Source organism: Staurois parvus, unplaced genomic scaffold, assembly GCF_062004578.1.
Source record: "Staurois parvus isolate SC_StPar_1 unplaced genomic scaffold, SC_StPar_1.0 ptg000059l, whole genome shotgun sequence".
In the NCBI taxonomy this organism is placed as follows: domain Eukaryota; kingdom Metazoa; phylum Chordata; class Amphibia; order Anura; family Ranidae; genus Staurois; species Staurois parvus.
The window spans coordinates 7,395,001-7,418,252 of NW_028317855.1; positions in this window are offsets into that span (position 1 = coordinate 7,395,001).

Sequence of the window (23,252 nt, forward strand, 5' to 3'; positions counted from 1 at the left end):
TGGTTAGCACTCCTGGCTTGCAGCACTTAGGTTATGGGTTCTAATCTCAGCCATGGCACCACCTGTTTGGAGTTTGAATGCTTTCTCTGTGCATGTGTGTGTTTCTGCCAACACTGCAAGGGCATGCTGGTAGATTATTTGAGCCTAGTATATGTATGAATGTCAGCTTGTAGCTTTAGATTGTAAGATCCTTGAAGTTACAGACTGTTGTGAATGCCAAAAATATGGAAGTAAATTGCCTGGGCTCTGGAAGTGTCAAGAATATTTATTATTCAATTAAGATTTTGGATACTGACCAGAAAGTGGAGAGGGAGTAGAAGAGTTGACTGGTGTATGCTTGCGTCGGTGCCACCTGTATAGTTAGGAATAACAATAACTTCTTCTATGGAATACCTTGAACCTCTGCTATGTACCTCACTGTATATAGTAATCTGACACGTTTGCTACAGAAAATACACTAACTATTAGTAATGAGCATTTCATAATGAATAATAATTCAATATTTCTGTAAGTGGAGTATTATAAAGCATCACTAATTCTCATTTTAAGAATGTCCCCAACTATGCAGTGTCCAGATCTGTGTGCCCAGATAGGACCATCCGAGTGGCTATTTTATAGTCAAGGTACACTTTTATTTATGCCTGAGCTCTGTTGAGCTGCATTAATCAATACGTTGCAATGGCCAGACATATCTTTACACAAACCAAATGAGCTCAGGTATCCAATGTTCCTTCATAGCAAACCTAAATTATGTACTGTATGGACCTGGCCCATTCTAAATGAATGCATTGTTCAGGCTGGTCCTCATAATACAGAGTTTAGCTACATGTTGAGGAAATTGCAGAGTTTTGAATAATCAGATTGCATAGTATATGGCCATCTTAAGTCTAGGAAATAGAATAAAGAGGTGACATGACACTTTTTTTAGGAAAAAAAATTGTCTTTATTAGACAAATCACAGGCAAATACAGGGCCTGATTTGAAGACACGACTTTGAGAGAGTCTGCAAGTTCACAATTACTTGTAAACCAAAAACAAGGCTCCGCTCTTTGACAGCACACGGCTCAACCACATTTGGAAAATAAGGGAACTCCAATATCTGTTGCAAGTTTGTTCAGAAATTAGAAAAAATTATGCACCCCCAACAGCAGCATAGAGGAGAGGGATGGAAAAGTTGCTGTGCTACTTACAAACCACCTCTGGCATGCCAGGGTGTTTATGTAGGGCCTTAATTCCAGTTCTTGCCTGGTGCCACAAAATATCCACTTTCCCCAAATGAAGGCGAATGGAGGACATGAAGGTGGCTTTCTCCTAGCTTGAACTGCAAGCAGGACCACTCCTGTAAAATGAGAGCAAAGAATAAGTGACATTTCATCATGACAATCACTTCTCAGTGCAGGCTAGCTAGAGTGTCTTTTTCATTCTTCAGCAGTTCAGGAGTTCAAGTATACATTTTTTCAGCAATTAAAATGGTTGGAAAGGCAAAAGGTCCCCCCCAGTGACACTAATGCTTACTTACACACATATATATATTACAGCTGCTCAAGGTAGAGAGTCTCCCAATATCCAGGCACAACTCCTCCTGTAGGTGCCAGCCCAGCTCGTGTGCTGCATAGATGCGAACAAAGGACGTCCGATCGGCTGCACTCCAAACAATCCACTTTATTGAACCAATACAGGCAGTGGAAATACAGTGGGGGGCTGGCAGGTAAATGCGTTTCATGCTAAAGACAGCGCTTATTCATTGGGGTAATGAATAAGAGCTGTCTTTAGCATGAAATGCATTTACCTGCCAGCCCCCCACTGTATTTTCACTGTCTGTATTGGTTTTTTCTTGGTTCAATAAAGTAGATTGTTTGGAGTGCAACCAATCGAACGTCCTTTGTTCCCGCACTAATGCTTACTTTAGCCCCATCCTGATCCCCCCTCTGGGACCAGTGGCTCTTGAGTGAGCCTTCTTGATGGCACCCCAAAATAAGTTGCTTGCTCTGGGGGCACTTGACAGGAGAGAGGGGCCAAGGAATGCTGGCAGGGGAGCAAATAAATGAAGGATCAGGGGTGCTCTGTGCCAACCTACTGCAAAGAGCAGGTAAGTATAACATGTCTATTATTTTTGTATTAAAAAATATTTATTATTACTTTTTAAAACACACCTGTGATGCCAGACAGCTCATAACAACAGGCTTCCCAGGGTACTTGAAAAAAACATTTATATACATAGCAGAGGTTCTTTTTCTTCCTAAATATACAGGTGGCACAGACAACAGCAAAAAATGGCCAGCTGTTCTACTCCCTTTCCACTCTCTTGCAAAAAGCCACAGCAGTTAAGTCATTTACTGTTTTATTGGCCTAGCCAACGTGTTGTCATGTTGACTACACACAAGATAAAAAGTCAACCACGCCTGTCAGATCTTTCTTAACATCTGTGCCCATGTGAGGGAGAACCCTCAAAGTTGCCATTTAGTGCTGTTGGAAGGCAACTATATTCTTCAGACATTTATGGATTTTTACTGTCTGATTGTCAAAGAGTCAACTGACCTGCATCTTGGAACACCAAGCAAATCAATTGACACAGCAGGGTGTTTGTAAAAAGGGGTCAGAGATGGAAAGTCATCTCCTAAAGGATGTTCTCGCATAGGCCCCCATGTGATTTGTGGATTTGTGGAGGAGCATGAGCCCAGACCTCCTATTGGTGTGAAATTTAAAAGTGGCTGATTTCCTGACTTCTAACAGCAAAAGGCGGGCAGATGTGGGCTGTGATGCTGCCCTGGGTCAAGAAGATTCATGGCAATATAGCGGTGCCCCCTGGTGGAGACAATCACATACTTCCTGGAGGTTTCAGGGTAGCACATTACTTCCTGGGGATTGGAAATGAAGTCCCCTTATAATATATGGACGGTAACTCCTTGGACAGAGAACAATATTGGTCGGGTCAGGAGCATTGAATGGGTGTTGCTTTGGAGTGGTATAAATGTAATTGCCAGGCATGGCCCCTTCCCCTTTTCCATCCATAGACCAGCCAGATACTTAACTTAGAGGATGAACTTACATAACGTCTAATCTTTGCTCTATTATTTCTATATGCTCTGTAATAAAGTGTTTTACTTTCTTTGTAAATAAATAAGACCTTGATTTGTTCATTGCGTTTATTATTCTAGTTAATAATGTAGTATGTTACTACCATTAATATTGTAAGAGCTCAGATCTACTAGCTAATTATAGGGACCGACAAGATAGTACTTATTGTAAGATAACTAGCAAACCCAAAAACAAGCCCCGATTTATTTCAAGTACATCAAATTTAATTTATGCCTATGTTAAAATACGTACATGCAAAGTACCGGGTGATCAACTCAGTTTGAGTGGCAACCCCATCCTCGGTGCTCTGCCTTCTGGGGAGCTGCATCTGATGGACCTCTGGCTCCCTCTCCTCAGTCATCTCCCAGGAATCATTCCTTGCCAGACAAATGTTATGGAGTATGCAACAGGAGAGGATGATGCTGGAAGACTTCTAAGGAGAGTAGAGTAGTTTTCCCCCAGGCCTGGCCAAGCATAGAAAATGGGACTTGAGAAGGCCAGTTGTGGTCTCCACAATTCTCTGGCTTCTCTGAAAGTCCTTGTTATAAGTGTGTTCGGCCTGGCTCTGGAGGTACCTGACTGGAGCCATCAGCCATGTCAGCTGCTGGGGTCAAGTAATTTTACTAGTCTAGTTATATGTGTGTCTAGTTGTGGCACTAAACCAGGCCATGCGTTAGTCAATTTTCATCTCTGACACCAAGGTTTACAGACACAGAAATGGACTCATGCATCACCTAACTCAGTGGTGACGGGAATAACATCTTAAGTACTATTATGTACTGCTGGTTTTGAGGGCGGAAAGCCTTGACAGCTTGCTGTACACTATGCTTGTTGCTGGCTATAGTCAGCCTCTCCAGTTTTGGTTGAAAAAGCAGACAGGCTGGGTGCACACAAGTGGATTGATATGTTGGTGTCGCTAACCAGGGTGCACATAAATTGCTTCATAAACTGTGGCTTCCTGCTGAGTCAAATGATTAAACTTCTCACATCTCTTTCCCTGCTAAGCCAGTCGCTGGGAAGATCATTGTAATACATTTTCTCTCTCCTCTTATGCAGCGAAGAACAAAGGGAATGTGATCACATATAGAAGATCAAACCTAAACTTATTTCTAATGATTGTTTCTATCTAGACACAACTGATTTCCTTTGCCTTTATATATTTTACACTGATCAGCTTTTGTACAATGTGAATGTAAAAGCACTTTAGGGCATTAAGTCAGTGTTGGAATAAATGGAACTTACTTATCTCTTTTCACCATTTTCTGCTGATGTGTTGCATATATGCGTCCTCTTGTTTTTGTTTTAGGGCCTAGAGTCCTTATCTATGTGGCCTTATGTAAATACTTGGCTGTGCTGAGAGGGCGCTCCCAGCACAGTCCCCAGTGGGGCATGGAAAGGTGGTGGATGTATGCGTGCAAATGGTAGCTTTATGATCATGTGATTGCTGTGACAGCCAAGCACAGTGGTCATGTAACCCCCGGACCTAGGCATATGTCAAATTTTGTAACATTCATGCAACATTATAGTTCATGTTGTGCCACAAACACGATACTTTACCAATAAGCCACCTGGCTGGCATTTGGCCACTTTCAAACTTGTAGTATAGGCCCAACTGCTGGAGGATGAAGGCATAATGACACGACCCTCGAAAACCCGTCCGAACACTCATCTGGCATCACATACAACTTAGATGTTGAGGGAGTGGCACTGCTTGCGGTTCCAATAGACAGCTTCACCTCTCCTGGGAGCCCTGATTGCCATGTGGGTGTAATCAATGGCCCCCAGTATTTGTGGCATTTGTCCACACGGGTAGAAAGTCACCTTCACGTTATTCCACTTGTCTTCATTTCATGGCCAGTAAATAAATTCTGGCACCAGGTCAAGAATGGCATCTATGACCTGCATAAACACCCTGGACACAGTTGGTCGACTTATCCCCACAATAATACCAAAGGTGGTTTGGAATCTACCCCAACCCAAGATATACAGGGTTGTCAGCAACTTGACCATCCCAGGTATGGCATGACTGTGGCCTGTGGTGGGAGAAATTTTCCTCTATGAGCTCATAGAGGTCCATAATGACTGCTTGTCCTAAATGAAATCAGCAACGGATATCAGAGTTCCGCATATTTTCCAAGTATACACGTGGTGCAAGAAGCCATGGCTGGCGAAAGCAGACAACAGGAGCAGCAGCTCGCTGATATGCTACTTCTTCTTGCTCTGCTGCTTCACAAATTGCCCGAGTGAAAACAGTCAGACCCATGAATAGTGCTTCCTCCTCATCAGCCATATTTGCCCCAAGTGCTGAGAGCGCACACACGTGTGTGTATATATATATATATATATATATATATATATATTGTATATATATATATACACCCGCAATCACGCACACATGAACGCCAATGGCGATTTAAATATAAATAGGATGCATATGGCAATACATCTTTCTCTCTCTCTAGAGCTGCTGTGACCTTATTTCTTTCCAGAGGTAAGCTTACAATGCTGTTATGTGACAGATGTCTTTCATTGTGATATAAAAACAAAATATAAGGTGCAATACAATACTCTTACCTGTAGATAAATTTACCCTTCTCTACTTAATTGAGCAATCCTGTCTCTTGTGTGTGTGCGTGTGTGTTTAATTTAGCTAATTTTCAGCTGCCTACAGTAGCTGTAGTGTGCCAGTAGCCCAAAAGCCATTTACTTATGTTCCTATGTCTCATTGGCCTGGCCAGATGTAGTATATCTTTCTCTAGAACTGTTCATGTTCCATCTCCCCCGTTTGGTGTTTCTGCATTTTTTTTACATAAGTGTCCCCCTCTACCAGGGCCCATGTTTTCTGTTGAGCCTATAGAACTGACCTTTGCTCTTATGTCCTTTTTACCTTGGCAGATTGTGGATTTAATGCCCCCCCCACCAAGGCCAAGAGGCATTGGCTATATTTTAGTAAGTGTCCCCCTCCACCAGGGGCTGTGCTTTCAGTTGAGCCCATAGAACTGATCTTTGTTCTTATGTCCTTTTTTCTTGGCATATTGTGGGTTTATTGCCCCCCCAGGCCAAGAGGCATTGGCTATATTTTGGTAAGTGTCCCCTTCCACCAGGGCCTGTGCTTTCTGTTGAGCCCATAGAACTGACTTTTGCTCTTATGTCCTTTTTACCTTGGCAGATTGCGGATTTATTGCCCCCTTCACCTGGGCCAAGAACCAATGACAGAATACATTGAAGGTGGAGGCTCCTTAAGAATCAAGTTAAAGAACTAGGCTGCAAGTTGAAGGGAACCTTGGACCTCCAAAGTGGTATTCTCTAAAATATTACCTGTGCCATACGCAACTCAGGAAAGACAGGGGGAGATTAGAGAACTAAATGCATGGCTGAAGACCTGATGTAAGAGGGAAGGATTTGGGTTTCTAGAGCACTGGGCTGACTTTTCATTTGGGTGCAACCTACAGGTATATGCTAGAGATGGTTTGCACCTAAATGGAAGGGGGTCTGCTGTGCTAGGGGAGAGGTTTATGGGAAGGCTGGAGGAGTATTTAAACTAGGATCGAGGGGAGAGTTAGAATTAGATTATAACGGGGTGGACAGATCAGACAGGGGTCAGTACTTATTGGTGGGTGGAATGGGGAAAGATGGGGGGAAGGCTATGGCAGATGATAAGAAGGTTCCCATGCTACAAACAACCAGGGGAATTGGTACCATTTGTATAAAAATAAAAAAAATGCAAAATACGTGTGAACAAGGTGTCAACACATTAAAGTGTTTGTTCACCAATGCCAGAAGTGTTCCCAGTGCATTTGTGTGTATGAAAATAAAAGCTATTAGAAGGATTTTGAGCTTTATTCACTTTTTTCAACACACTGCTATTGTTTTGAACACAACTGTGTATATATATATATATATATATATATATAAAATGTTGAAATATATAGAATATGGCCAAAATTGTATTTCAAATATATGTCAACATATTTGGGAAGAATATTTTTTAAATATATTTCAAATCTATTTTTCTTCTATGTGGGGAGTGAGCTCTTCAGCAAGTTATATAGTACCTGTATCACCTGTGACAAATGAATCCCTCCCCTTAATTAGCAGACTGAAGGAAGGCCAGGAAAGGAAGAAAAAAATGCTTTAAAAAGTGATTTAAAAGCCATTGTTTCTAATTTTTAGGGACTCTTTAATGACTGGCATAGCACCACTGGATTGGCGTAAGGCCAATGTGGTGCCAATATTTTAAAAGGGATTAAAATCTTTACCAAGTAATTATAGACCTGTTAGTTTAACTTCATAGTTGGGAAGATACTGGAGAGTTTAATAAAAGACCACATAGATGAGTTCTTCCTGGAAAAAAATATTTTAAGCAACAGACAGCATGGATTCATGAAAGACAGAAGTTGTCAAACAAATCTGATTTCTTTTTATGAGGAGGTGAGCAAAACCTCAGGCAGAGGGGTGGCTGTGGATGTGGTATGCTTGGGGTTCCCCACACGCAGCTAATGTGTAAGGTAAAGCCTACGGGCTTGGAAAAATCTGTATGTAAATGAATAGAAAACAGGCTAAAAGATCGTATTCAAAGATTAGTGGTTAATGATTCATACTCTGAATGGTCTAGAATTGTCAGTGGTGTACCTCAAGGTCCAGTGTTGGGACCCTTACTACTTAATATATTTATAAACGATATAGGGTCTGGGTTTTAAAAATCTCATTTCAGTCTTTGCAGATGACACCAAGCTGTGCAGTGAAATATCGTCCTTACAGGGTGTCTTCAATTTACAAGCCGACCTCAATGTACTGTTTAATTGGGAACCTATGTGGCAAATGAGGTTTAATGTTGATAAATGTAAGGTTATGCACTTGGGGGCTAAGAATATCCATGCATCATACATACTAGGGGGGAGTACAACTGGGATAATCAATGGTGGAAAAGGATCTGGGAGTTGTGGTAGATCACAAGCTTAACAATGACATGCAATGCCAAGCTGCGGCTTATAAAGTGAGCAAAATCCTCTCTTGTATTAAAAGAGGTATAGACTCCAGAGAGAGAGATATCATATTACCCCTGTACAAATCATTAGTAAGAGCTCATCTGTTCAGTTTTGGGCACCAATTCTCAAAAAAAAATTGGGGAATTGAAGAAAGTGCAGAGAAGGGCAACCAAACTGATACGAGGCATGGAAGAGCTAAGCTATGAGGAAAGATTAGAGAAACTGAATTTATTCTCTCTTGAGAAGAGGAGATTAAGGGGGGATATGATCAACATGTATAAATCCATCAGTGGTTCATATATTGAACTCAGTGTAGAGCTGTTCACCCTGAGGTCATCACAGTGGACAAGGGGGCACTCTTTACATCTGGAAGAAAAGAAATTTAATCTCCAAACACAGAAAGGTTTCTTCACAGTGAGAGCTGTGAAAATGTGGAATAGACTCCCTCAAGAGTTGGTTCTGGCCAGCTCAATGGATTGCTTTAAAAAAGGCCTGGATTCTTTCTTAGATACACAGAATATAACTGGATACTAACATTTACAGTTGAGTTCAAAATAATAGCAGTGTGTTGAAAAAAGCGAATAAAGCTCAAAATCCTTCTAATAGCTTTTATTTCCATACACACAAATGCATTGGGAACACTACACATTCTATTCCAAATCAAAACATGAAGAAAAATATATCAAATTTGTGTTGTTCCTCTAAAAAAATTGAAGAAAAGTGAATATTAGACCGTTCAAAAAAAAATAGCAGTGTTTGTATTCTTCTTTACAAACTCAAACATTCACTATATAAACTGAAAAATTTTTGAAGAGTTTGCTTTCCTTTGAATCACTTAATGAATATTTAGTTGTATAAGCACTGTTTCTGAGAACTGCTGTACATCTGTGTTGCATGGAGTCAACCCACTTCTGGCACCTGTGAACAGGTATTCCAGCCCAGGATGATTGGACTACATTCCACAGTTCTTCTCTATTTCTTGGTTTTGCCTCAGAAACTGCATTTTTGATGTCACCCCACAAGTTTTCTATTGGATTAAGATCCGGGGATTGGGCTGGCCACTCCATAACGTCAATCTTGTTGGTCTGGAACCAAGATGTTGCACGTTTACTGATGTGTTTGGGGGTCATTGTCTTGTTGGAACACCAATTTCAAGGGCATTTCCTCTTCAGCATAAGGCAGCATGACCTCTTCAAGTATTCTGATGTATTCAAATTGATCCATGATCCCTGGTATGCAATAAATAGGCCCAACACCGTAGTATGAGAAACATCCCCATATCATGATGCTTGCGCAACCATGCTTCACTGAATTCAGTGTTTGGGGGTCGTCTGACAAACTGTCTCCGGCCACTAGACCCAAAAGGAACAATCTTACTTTCATCAGTCCACAAAATGTTGCGCCATTTCTCTTTAGGCCAGTCAATGTGCTCTTTAGCAAATTGTAACCTCTTCAGCACGTCTTTTTTTTCAACAGTGGGACTTTGCAGGGGCTTCTTGCAGATAGCTTGGCTTCACATAGGCGTCTTCTAATTGTAACAGTACTCACAGGTAACTTTAGACCTTCTTTGATCTTCCTGGAGCTGATTGTTGACTGAGTCCTTGCCATTTTGGCTATTCTTCTATCCATTTGAATGGTAGTTTTTCGCTTTCTTTCACGTCTTTCAGGTTTTGGTTGCCATTTTAAAGCATTTGCGATCATTTTAGCTGAGCAGCCTATCATTTTCTACACTTCTTTATTTGTTTTCCCCTCTCCAATAAACTTTTTATTCATGGTACGCTGTTCTTCTGAACAATGTCTGGAACGACCCGTTTTTCTCAGAATTTCAGAGAGAAATGCACTGTAACCAGTATGTACAACATTTGCTGCCTTCCTTCCTTAAATAAGGGCAATAATTGCCACCTGTTTTTCAAAGAATGAATGACCTCACTAACAGAACTCCACACTGCTATTATTTTGAACATGCCCCTTTCAATTAGTGATTCAATTACACAGAATCAGCAGCATGCATGTCATGACTGCTGGGTCTGTTGGATTTCTATTACTCTACTACACCTGCTAGTAAATTATTTGCCATGTAGAAATATAATTTCTACCAAAAACAGTGATTGATCAGGTTAGTGATGTCTGACTGCTATTATTTTGAACACAACTGTATATGTAAAGTTGATCCAGGGAATATCCTATTGCCTCTCGGGGGATCAGGAAGGAATTTTTTTCCCTGCAGGAGCAAATTGGATCATGCTTTGCTGTTTTTTTTTGCCTTCCTCTAGATCAGCTGTGGGTATAGGACTATAACTTTTTTTTTTAATGGTTGAACTGGATGGACTTTTGTCTTTATTCAGCCAGACTAACTATATAACTATCTAAAATAACTGATGCGCTCCACCACAGTGAACCATCACCTTCCAATTGTGCCGATCACCTCAAGGTTGGACCTATACAAAGGTAAGGTCAAACACGATTTGCCGACATTGTCAGAATTGGCAATATTCCTCCAATTCACTTGTGATCTGTAAGTATCAATTTAAGACCGCAGGTTTCCAGCCAAATCATTGTGATAATTAAAACCAAAAAGAGCTCATGGTGCAGTCTCAGGGTACTTTGATATATTAAAAGTGGATCTAAACACACACAGGTACGGTGCACTTGTAACATGCAGGTCACTAGATTGATCGCTTGTTTACAGTTCCATTCAAATAGTATATTTCCCCCTTAAGGATGCATATTTCAGGAGTAGTGTTTAAAATAGCTGCACTGACACTGCCGGCCGTATTGATGTCTAGTGGGCCCCCTCTCCTGACATGTGTCACCATAAGATCAGTTACTTAATCATAGGCAAAGTTGTTGCCAACATCAAGATATATATACAGTAGATGCACTCACAGTATACAAGTTCATCCGGTGAAAATAGAAAAACCTCGGCCACCCTGAACAGGCAGGGAACGTCGTAGCATATTCCAGAGACAAGGTGGGCATTGATGCTCTGTTAAAATAGCTAGAAAAAAAGTATAGAAAAAACTGGAGAAAAACAAAACGAACAGTAAATAAACAAGCTCATGTGAACCAAATCACTTCAGCTGGTGGGGGGTAAATACCGACAGTCACTGGCTATGAAATGTGCGATTGGAGTAAATTGCAAAATACTATGGAAAACAAGGAAGTGCGTAAGCATAGAAATTTATCCACATCATCCTGCAACTTTTTCCCATTCAGATGATATTTTCCTAGGGGAAGCTTTATTGGGTACAGGCTCTTCCTCTGCTGGCAGGATTCCCCATTTTTTGGCTAATTGGAAACCCTACTCTTCAGAGCTAACAGTTATGACACGGTTGTCTTTTGTAATCAGCAATTTAGTAGGAAAGTCCATTGATATTTCATGTTGTTATTCCGCAGTAATTTTGTAAATTAGATCAATTTTTTGAGGGCAAGAATGGTATGTTGAGAAAGATCAGTGAAGAGGGAGATCCCGGTATAGGGAGCTGGGAGTGGGTTGTTCTTCTGTGCAAACAGCATTATTTCTTCCTTGAAAGGTAGAAGTGAATTTTTGCTATTATATCCCGAGGGATATGGTCAGGAAGAAAGGAAGGTTTTGCCAGTCTGTGCGCCCTATTCACTATCACCTCTCTATTCGGTGTGTGTGGTAGCAGGGTGGAGATCATTTGTTGTACTATCTTCTGAGGTCTGTGACAGGGACAGTTTCACTGACCCCCCTAAATTTGGTATTATTTCTGCGGGAGCAGTCCTCCAGATCTGCTATTTTAAATTTTAGAGCTTTCAATTTGTCTTCTGCATCATTATGGACATCGACTAATTAGTTATGAGCTGTGGAGAAATCATCCATTTTGGATTCCACATGTGTCACCCGCTCACCCAGATTTTCAACCTCTGTATTGATTTGCGTCACAAAACTCATCATAGCTTTATGCAGCGAGCCTTTGAGGGAAACTAACATATCTTTCATTACTGAGGCAGTAAGTGGCAAGGACTCAGCAGGATAGTCCTCCAGATGTTCTATAAATTCTCTAGTGGTATTGTGTGAGAATGAATCATTTATTAGACTGCTCACCTGCAATCTGTACATCTGAAGAGCAGCGATGCTTAGACTTCTGAGGACTGCTGGTAGGATTATTGTGAAGAGGATCTGCAGGGCTGGAGTTTGCAGAGGAGAGCTGTGTCTGACTCCCTCCACATGTCTCTGCAGGTCCGGAGAAGAGCAGGGACCGGTGCCATTTTGAGAGGAGGGGACACCCGCTGGAGTGAAGAACTCCATCAGTTTGTGGGGTTCCTTTGTGATTTTACATTTCCCCATGCCTCCGGTGGTGTGCCCCACACTATCCGGGTGCAGGCTGTGATGTGGGATGGGTTTCCCGCTGCCCCCATCTCTATGCTCCGCTGTGACAGTCAGCGGCTCCTGAAGCTCTCCTAAGTGGCCATCACGGTCTGCAGCCGGTCGCACCCCCCCTTTAAAAATATTTTTCATGTATTTTGTAATAAAAAGGCATTTCAACATGCAAATATATATATATATTGAAATATATTTTAAAATATATTGAATATGGCCAAAATTGTAGCATTTCAAATATATGCCAATATATTTGGGAAGAATATTTTTAAAGTATATTTCAAATATATTTTTCTTCCATATGGGTATCTTGTTACTATAGATTTTCATAACCATTTTTATAATAGATTTTTGATATTTATGTCCATTTTTTGTATAGCTATTCTGAATCAATCTTGATTATTCTTTGACGCCCTACCAAGTCCTCAGTGACTGGCGTGCTTTAACTATTCTATATGGGGTGTCATACAGATGTTTCTTCTGTGGTGGCGGTGCACATGCGTTTACAGTCTATAACTACTTATATTATGATTTAAATTACTGTTCTAATTTTAGTCTATGTTGTCCTAATATTTTATTGCTCTATTGCCATATTGTCATTGTGGTTGTATTTATTTTTGAATGTCAACACTCTCTGAGCAGCACAACTCCCTGCTGCCTGTGTGTATATATTCTGTCATGTACCTCTATGGGGATCAGTTTGACAAAGGAGTGAATGCGCATGCTCTGAAATGCATTACCGCCCCTTGCTATGTGTCATCACTTCAACCAACTTGTGCGCCACACTGGCCCCAGAATCTTGCCGGCAATCAAATCATACGCTGCTGGACATCTTTGAGGATGGGGGAAATTGCTGCTGCCATGGATGGAGGATGCACACTGAGCCTTTTGATGATTCTTCCATACTATTACCCTTGTGAGTGTTTTTAATTCTGTTTTTACAATAAATTCCTCCTGCTGCATTTAGAGACGCTTTTTCTTCTTGTCCGAATAGGACTAAAATTAGATTTCTATTAGTAAGCATTCCAAAGATATTTCCAAGTGAGTTGAAACCTTTAAAGAAAAAAAAATAAGGCAAACAGTCCAAACAATACGTTAGCATTTTATGGAATTTGTATCAATAAAAACTTTATATGAAGAAGCAACCGAGTTGCCAGCTATACCTTTAAACAATCACTGTCCAATCACACACACATTTTTGTGTTTACTCCTAGATCCCAGATATTGTACACAATTAATCTCTTGATTGTCCCTAGCTCTTACCCCCTTCCCAGCCAGTGACATAATTACAGTGACAGTGTACAGTATTAGCACTGATCACTGTATTAGTGCCACTATTGATATCAGTGTCAGTGTATCTCCCAGCCAGGGTCAGCTAGCACTAGATTGTCCTCCACACTGTCACAGTCCCACTATAAGTCACTGATCACCACCGTTACCAGTATAAGGTCAGTATAACTTTTGTAAAGGTCAGTATAAGTTGTGTAAATTCCAGTATATATACACACCATATGTTGCAGATGCTATAACGTTCGTATATTACCAATAATTATACACTATACATATAAACCAATAATTATACACTATATACTGGGATTTTTTTTTTACCAAAGACATGTAGCAGAATACATCTTGGCCTTAATTAATTAATTAATTAAGAAAAAAAATGTAGTGGATATGTTTTATAACAGAGAGTAGAAAATATCTCACCCCCCCCAAAAAAAAAACGTTTTGGTCTTTTTTTTATTTATATAGTTATGCTCAAAAGTGTGCATACCCTAGCAGAATTTATGATATTTTGCCATTGATATTGAAAATATGACTGATCAGGCCAAAAAACTATTTTATTTAAGGGTAGTAACTATATGAAGCCATTTATTATCACATAATTGCTGGACTCCTTTTTTAAATCATGATGATAACAGAAATCGCCCAAATGGCCCTGATTAAAAGTTTACATACCCTGGAATGTTTGGCCTTGGAACAGACACACAGACTTACAGTAATGTAATCCATGTCGATCACGATTACTTGCTGCCCTACAATATTTGCCCACTACAATCCCATTGCTAAATGACAGATCTCTGGTGCTGTGGTGACAAATGGCCAAATATTGTCATTAAAATAACTGGTCAAAGACAGCATCGTTTTTACATTACAGCAACCAAGAATTACTATTGGTGATTGGCCCATTAGTTAGGAGGGTCTGCTTATGGACTAGGGTCACCTTGAACCCGTGTCTTACTCAAATTGAATCTCTTCCTTACTCAGAATCACATGCAGAGGCTACCTAAGGAAGTCCTGTCATGCATTGGTGCTGAGGGCTTTTGAGACGAGTACTTGGGCAAGGAGCTGTAATGGTTTACAGAAGCTATGAATGGCAATCTACTGACCCCACCCACCAGCCATGAACTGCCTGCATTGTATAAAGAAGCATAGATACCTAGTGATGACATCACTGGAACTAAAATACGTGATGTAATGAAAACCGAAAGCTTTTATTTAAAAATGTCAGAAGCATGTCAGAGGGTAAAAAACTAGGGAAGTCAAAATATAATCATAATAAACCTCAAGTGGTTGGAAAGGTCTTTTTTTTTTACCTTAATGCATTCTTTGTATTAAGTTAAAAAAAAACCTTTAAATTTTGGTATTGACAATTGCGTGGTCATGCAATGCTGTACCCAAACGAAATTTATGTCCTTTCTTTCATACAAATAGAGCTTTTTTTCGGTGGTATTTGATCACCTGTGCGCTTTTTATGTTTTGAGCTCTAAACAAAAAAAAGACCAAAATGTATTCTGCTACATGTTTTTGGTAAAACTAGCGCTATGCTAGTTTAATTGACAATTACGCAGTCATGCAATGCTGTACATAAATGAAATTTATGTCCTTTTCTACACACAAATAGAGCTTTCTTTTGGTGCTATTTGATCACCTCTGGGGTTTTTTTTGCACTATAAACAAAAAAAGCCCAAACATTTTGAAAAGAAATTATATTTTCAAATTTTTGTCATAAAAAAAACTTCCAAAAAACTAAAATTGCATCATAAATTTAGGCCAAAATGTATTTTTCTACATGTATTTGGTAAAAAAATCCCAATAACTGCATATTAATTGGTTTGTGTGAAAGTTATAACGTCTACAAACTATGGTATAGATAATGGAATTTACACAGCTTTTACTTTCTGACTGCCTATCACATTTCTTGAGGTGCTAAAATACCAAGACAGTAAAAACACCAACAAATGGCCTCTTTTCAGAAAGTAGACACCCTAAGCTATCTGCTGACAGGCATGTTGAGTCCATGGACGATTTATTTTTTTCCACAAGTTTTTGAAAATTGACAACAACATTTTTTTCTTTTTTACACAACGTAGTCACTTAAATGATATGTTGCTCACACGAGCCATGGGTATATATGGAATTACACCCAAAAGCAAATTCTGCTATTTCTACCGAGTATGGGGATACCATGTGTGAGACTTTTTGGGAGCCTAGCCACATACAGGAGCCTGAAATCCAATGACCACTTTGAAAGCCTGAAGGTGCATAACGTCCTCATTTCACTTCCTCACTACCTATCACAGTTTCGGAGGCCCTGAAATGCCAGGATAGCACCAAACCCCCCCAAATTACCCTTTTTAGAAAGTAAACACCCCAAGGAATTTAAAAAGAGGCATGGTGAGTATTTTGCAGATCTCATTTTTTCTCACAAGGTTTTGAAATATAAAAAAAGAAAAGAAAAAAAAAATGTTTTTGTTTTCTTTCTTCATTTTCCAAAAACTTGTGGCAACAAACGAGATCTGCAAAATACTCACCATACTTCTTATCAAATTCCTTTTGGTGTCTACTTTCCAAAAAGAGGTCATTTGGGGGGGGGGGGTTAGGTGCTATCCTGGCATTTGAGGGCCTCAGAAATTGATAGGTAGTCAGGGAGTGTAATGAGGAAGTTATGCACCTTCAAGCTTTCAAAGTGGTCATTGAGCCTGAAGGTGCTTATTGGATTTTGGGGTCCTAAAGTCTCTCATATGTGATATCCCCATACTCGGGAGAAGTAGCATAATGTATTTTGGGAAGTAATTCCACATATACCCATGGCATGTCTGAGCAATAAATCATTTAACTGACAATTTTGTGTAAAAAATAAAATTATTTTTTGTCATTCTCCAAAAACTTGTGGTAAAAAAATAAATTCTTCTATTGACTCAACATGCCTCTCAACAAATAGTATGGGGTGTCTACTTTCAAAAAAGGGGTTGTTTTGGGGGTGGGGGCATTTCATGCCCAGCATTAGAAGTTTATGCCACACATCACTCACTCTTCTAACCACCTGAAGACCAAGCCTTTTCAGACACTTTTTGTTCACATGAAAAAAATCAGTATCAGCGGCCACATAACTCGGAGCTCCAACAGCGCTTTATCTAATCCGCTGCCATCCTAGCAGCAGCGGACTGAAGGAGCCAACCGGAGGTTCCGCCATCCCTGCCGGTACACAGTAGAGGGGTGCCGAGTAGCTTTGGCCCCCCTCCGTGGCCTGGTGCGGCCTTGTGAGGTCGGGTGAGTGCAGTTTGCGGTGGGAGGGAGTGATTGAGGAGCAGCGGGCCCCCCCCAAATCTACCCGGACCATCGCCCCCACCCAGACCCAGGGAACTACGGCCTACTATAAAGGCCTTAAGGCTCCCCTACGGCAGTAAGCCATATTGTGACCCCCCACTAGGCCTGAAGGCATTACAAGCACGGTGGACAGATACCTGGGGGACACAGAGATGCTCCCTGCAGCCCCCCGAAGGGCTCTGGAACCAGCACCCTAGGGAGTCTGCACATTCTCATCCCCTGTGCCCGCCTGCCTCCCCACGCAGTCTGAGGCCTACATTTGGGCCCCTGGCCTTTCTGTAGATCTTTTACTACAAGTTTATAATTGCTGGGGGGCTTGTCTTGAGCCCAGAGAAAATGGCAGCTTAGTTCCTGGAGCCCTGAAACACGGAGGTGGGAATACATGATCATAACAGGGAGAGACACCGCTGATATGGGGAAAGCGGATAGGAGACCCGCCGCCCCACGACCAAGATCTCCTCGCCAGCCGAGCGGTCCTGCCAGTTGCAGCATTCCGGAGTTATTCCGGTTCCAGATCACACTGAGGCCTCCTCCACTGCTCCCCCCTCCCATTCGCTTTACAGAGTGCCTCACTCGCGGAGCAGAAGTCCAGCCACAGCACCTACAGCCTGCCATACTGAAACCTCCCCCCTCACTATAGGGGATTTGAAAGCAGTAGCATTAGATATTAACCTCCCTGGCGCTATGATTATGTCAGGAATTTTGTACCAAAAGCGGTACCATTTTTTTGCATGGAAATTTGGTGTTATGTATTGTACGCCTGCAATTCTTAGTAATTACTTACTTAATAAATACTCATAAAAAATAATAATATAATATTAATAAATTTAATTCAATAATATAATCAAACCAAAAACACTGAAATTTTAAATATAGCGCACATCACTGAGCAAAGTCGCAAAATCGTTTTCAGTGTCTGATGACGAATTTCCCCCATGAATCATTATCACTCAATTCTGCAAGTAGTTCTGATTTACTAATAAATAATCACTATTAATCCCCAATTTCTTTTAAGCACACTTCACCCCTAACCTTAGAGGTGTACATATATAAACAATAATATGCTCAGTGATAAATAAATATCGTAAATCCTTTCCTCAGATCTATGAATATAATCAAAATAAAATCCCAAAAATAAATCAAAAATATCTCCAAAATATCATATCTCCCTTTAAAAAAAAAATAAAAGAAAGAAAGAACATATGTTTGATTTTAAGGGTTTTTACCCCTGTAGAAAATGTAGAATGTGTACAACAACGAATACTAAAATGAGAGTGATTCCGAACTTCACATCTAACAATACAGGTATGATGTATAAGATCAAGAATTTTATTACTTGTACCACCTCCTATGTTACGTATCTACTAGAATGTCCGTGTAAGCTACAGTATGTAGGCAGGACTTCAAGACCACTACAAAAAAGATTAAGTGAGCATATTACAAATATTAAAAAAGGTAAAAAAGATCATTGCTTATCGAGACACTTTAGGGACCATCATAATTGTGACCCTAGTGTTCTCAAATTTTGTGGAATTGACAAAATAGAGGCACATTGGAGGGGAGGCGATAAAATTAAAGCTATATCCAAGAATGAAACCTACTAGATTTATGAATTAAGAACGTTGAAGCCAGGAGGTTTGAATGTGGATTTGGATTTTAACTGTTTCGTTTCTAATTTTTGAAGGTATATATTTATTGGCTTATGGCGCTAAAGAGTAGTCCGTTTTGATATTAATTTTTGAAGTAAATAGGAGATTATAAATATTTATGATTGGAGTAATTTTTGTTTATATATTGAGAATGAATATGTAATTAAGATCATAAGAAAAGGGATTATTCTTAAAATTATAAAGAGTGTAGTGTCCATGTATGAGATACTATCTTTCATAAATTGAGGATATGATTGGTGATGATGTATCTATTGTGAGATCAGATGGTGTATACGTAATTTTACCATCTGAGATCATATGTGGATGTATTATGATCAATGAATGAATATGAATATAAAGAATGTGCATATAAAATAATAAGTATTTAAAATTATAATTTTAGTATAAAGTTTTATTGTTATACTTTATAATAAGATCTTTTTTAGATAATATACGTAAATAGTTATATTTTATCATGATCATGAATTAGGAAATTGGGTAGGATATTAATAAGTTTCCATGAATATATATATAAAAAAATGTGATCTTAGAGAAATAATGTATTTTATTTAATTAAATTGATGTTTGATTTCTATATTACTGTAGTTAGTTATAATCAATATAATCTGTATTTTGGGGTCCAGAATGATCATTTGCATACAGTTATTATGAATTATTATATGAATTATTATATTTTTATATGGGTAAACGGTAGGGTTTTATTATAGCAGCTGATATGTAAATTATTATAGTATGATTATTATTATGATGATCGTAAATTAATGTTAAGTAATACAGGATGAAGTTTTTGGGTTGTTATGTATGAAATTGTATAGAGGTTTATTATTGGTAGGTTGTTGTTGCTGAATCCCGGAATGGTGTGGGCATTGCCCCTCCTTAAGATGGAGGTTGCGGTATCGGCACCATGTATAACATATGGCAGTTTGCCGTTATATAGTTTGTCTATGGGATTCCGGTGGATGTGGGGCACCGCTCCTCCTAAATATGGAGGTTGCGGCATTAGCACCATACGAGGAGGAGTATAAATAAAGTGTCCCAGTCTGACGATCGTACCCTTTATGATTACGTCCAATGACGAAACGCTTCAAAGGGAAATGACGTCAGACGCAAACGAGAAACCGGACGTGGAGCGGCGGCCATCTTGGAGAGGGGAATATTGACTGTCACAGGCGGTTTGGACTCTCCTGGATCTGTGATGGCAGAAAGGTGTCTGTATATATTTCATATGTGATAACAAGATTTTAACAATGTAAGCAGTACCATTAAAATTTCTGGATTTTAGTGTGTGGCAGTATTACACTATCTTCTGTTTCATACATGGGTATCTGGATGGCGGATATGGTGGAAATTGGTCTGAAGTACTAGTGTGGATGGATCCATATGGTGCAATGAGTTCAGAGTGAAATCTGAGGATACTGGCAGGAAGATTCATCCCATCATACAGTCTTCTTGGTGATTGAGATTAAGGCAAAAATTATTTTTGAATATTGGTAAGGGTATTCACTCCTTACTTCAGTAGAAGTGCACACTGTGTTGTGTGATTTTTGAGCACAAAAAGAGTGATTCACATACACGGTTTTTCACTGTACATTGTGTATATGCACATGTGCTTATATATTTTTATTTTTATTTATACACCTTTTTCACTTGGGTGAAATATCACTGAATTGTTTTCATGTATTAATTTGCTTTATAAAGGATAATGCACTATGTGGTTTTTATGTTTTTGTTTTTGAGGTAAATCAAGTTGCTGCAAGAGGCTGAGGATTTGTACACTTGAATTGAATTTTGGACACTTGGATTTATTTATTTTTTTAAAGTGACATATGATATTTTTGAGATATTTTTGATTTATTTTTGGGATTTTATTTTGATTATATTCATAGATCTGAGGAAAGGATTTATGATATTTATTTATCACTGAGCATATTATTGTTTATAGTTCTGATTTACTATCGCTGTTCTCTAGCCGGTCTAAAACCGATTTTGACCTAAAGGGACGCTTTTTGGACGCCGTGGACTTTTCTAAGTTTCCAAGCAGAAAGAACAGTCAAAATGCAGGCAGGGCACAGGACAAAGCAGTAGGGACAAAATGTATGTGAAATGCTTTGATACAGGAATGTTTTGCTATGAAATAATCGTTTTAAAACAAATGTCTCTTTTTAATTTTCAAATTTGCCGCCGGTTCCGGCGCCCATACGTCCCGACGTCACAGGGACCAGAACACAGAAGCCAGATGCCGGCATCGGCCGGAGGAGATGGCCGGGGACGCTGCAGGGGATGCATCGCGGGAGCGAAGGACAAGGTAAGCGCTGTAGGGAATCCCTGTGCAAAGCCGCATGGTAAGCCCGAGTGTAGCTCGGGGTTACCGCTTTTAGTACTGACATTTTACCCCGAGCTACACTCGGGAATACCGCCAAGGAGGTTAAAGAGACCCTCTCTGCTGCAATCACTGAGTTACATATGCAGGCAGTGGACCAAAGGCTTGAAGCAGTGGAGGATAAAGTTATCACGCAAGACCTTGCCATCCATGATATGCGCAAGCTGGTAGATACGCACACTATGCATCTAAGAGAGCTTGATCGTCACATCGAGGACCTGGACAACAGGGGAAGATGACATAATTTAAGGGTACGTGGTGTCCCTGCAGCAATTGAATCCGGCCAACTCACCCAAACTCTCTTAACCATTTTTAATGAGCTTTTGGAAAGACCACATGAGTCTCCTATTGAGATCGAACGCCTCCATAGGGCTCTTCGTCCTAGAGGTAGAGACACTGACCCCCTGAGAGATATAATTTGCTGCTTAGTCGACTTCCGACTTAAGGAGGAAATATTATGCAGAGCACCAGATCGAAACCGCGTGATATATAATGGAGCAGAAATCAAATTATTTCAAGATCTCTCCCATCTCACCTTGCAATGCAGAAAGGACTTACACCCTTTATTGGATCTATTACGTTCCAGGGGTATTGCTTACATTGGCCTCTCAGCAACACACATGGGGCGATCAGCTCTCCTGAGATTCCCAGAAGATATTGCACCATTTTGTGAGGCCCTGGATATCCCAATAGTGGACATACCCAACTGGTCCGGTGACTCCCACCTCCCATCTCAGACAGATGAAGACCCAATGGAGGCCCAAGCCGCTGGACACCATGGAGGAGCAAGGCAATGCAGACCATCCCACCGCACCTCGTCCTCTCCTGTACGATGAAGGCTCATCACTGGGGACAGTCTATCAGCCTCACCAGCTCATTGCAAGGCACGTCACGAATGACTCTTCTCCATTCCCCCTTCTCCCCACACTCGTGCATCGCCATTCCCCCATTCTATGGCTACTTTCCCACTTGACATAATATATCACATGATTTTCCTCTAAACCCTGGTTCCATTTCACCTTCAATGGAAAACCTTCTGTCCACCCTGATTTAAGATGCTAGGGTATGTAAGGGTATGTAAGCCGCGGTTCATAATTTTGCTGGCTCTGGAGTTTGTTTGTTTGGTCAGTAATGGCCTACTGCATTATACGGGTAGCCTTGGCTGAGACCGGAGTTTTTACTTGTTTGAGATCCAGGGATACAGACTGCTCATTTCCCTTGACATGCGCCTGAGTCACTGAATCTCAACACATTTTGCAATTGATGTCCTTAGACAGGGAATCTTATGCGACTGTGATCTTGTGTCTGCAATACTACAGTTTATTAAGGCCCTCTCGAATTGCCCATTGGGAACATATTCTATGGTCCATGAGATATTCCAGTACAAGCCTTTTCACTCTTATTTAATGTTTATATTGCGGTTTTATGGTGCTGTTATTGTGTGACCATGCCATACCCTGATACTTATCTTACCCATAGTGTCTCCTCATGAGCTTCTTAACTACATATGAGCTCATAGGAACCTCTCCCCAAATATCATGCTCTCCTCCATGTTCATGATTGTACCCAGATTTATACATGAACACTTGAGATACTATATGCACTAATATCCTTTTCCCTCCCCCCCACCATCCTCTATACATCATCTCCCTCTCCCCTCATATTTTGGCTGCCTTCACATTCTTCCCAATATCGGGTGTGATTACCTTAGAAACCCAGGTTCCAAGTCATCTTCAAATGCAAACCTCCTACCTGCTCTTGGACAGGGTGTTAAGTTATGTCTAAGGCATAAGATTTCTATACATGTTATGCATATTACCAGTTCGCTCTTTGGTTATGCCAGTTTCTGATATGTGTATTTAGATTGTAATGGACCGCGCACTCGACAGGCCACAGCGGTTTATCACAACCTCGCTTACTCTGGGGTTGGCCTGCATCCGTGGTAGTGGCCTGTTGCACAATACGGCACAAGTGAGCTTTTTCCGTAAAATCTCCGAAACGTTTGCTACATTCCAATCGGGTATCTTGATTCTTGGGTTCGATTTTAATGTAGCACTGAATCCAACGCTTGCTATATTCCAATCAGTTATCTTGATTCTTGGAGGCGATTTTAATGTAGCACTGAATCCATTAGAAGACACTTCGACAGGCTTTTTATCGAAACCCTTCCGAGCACT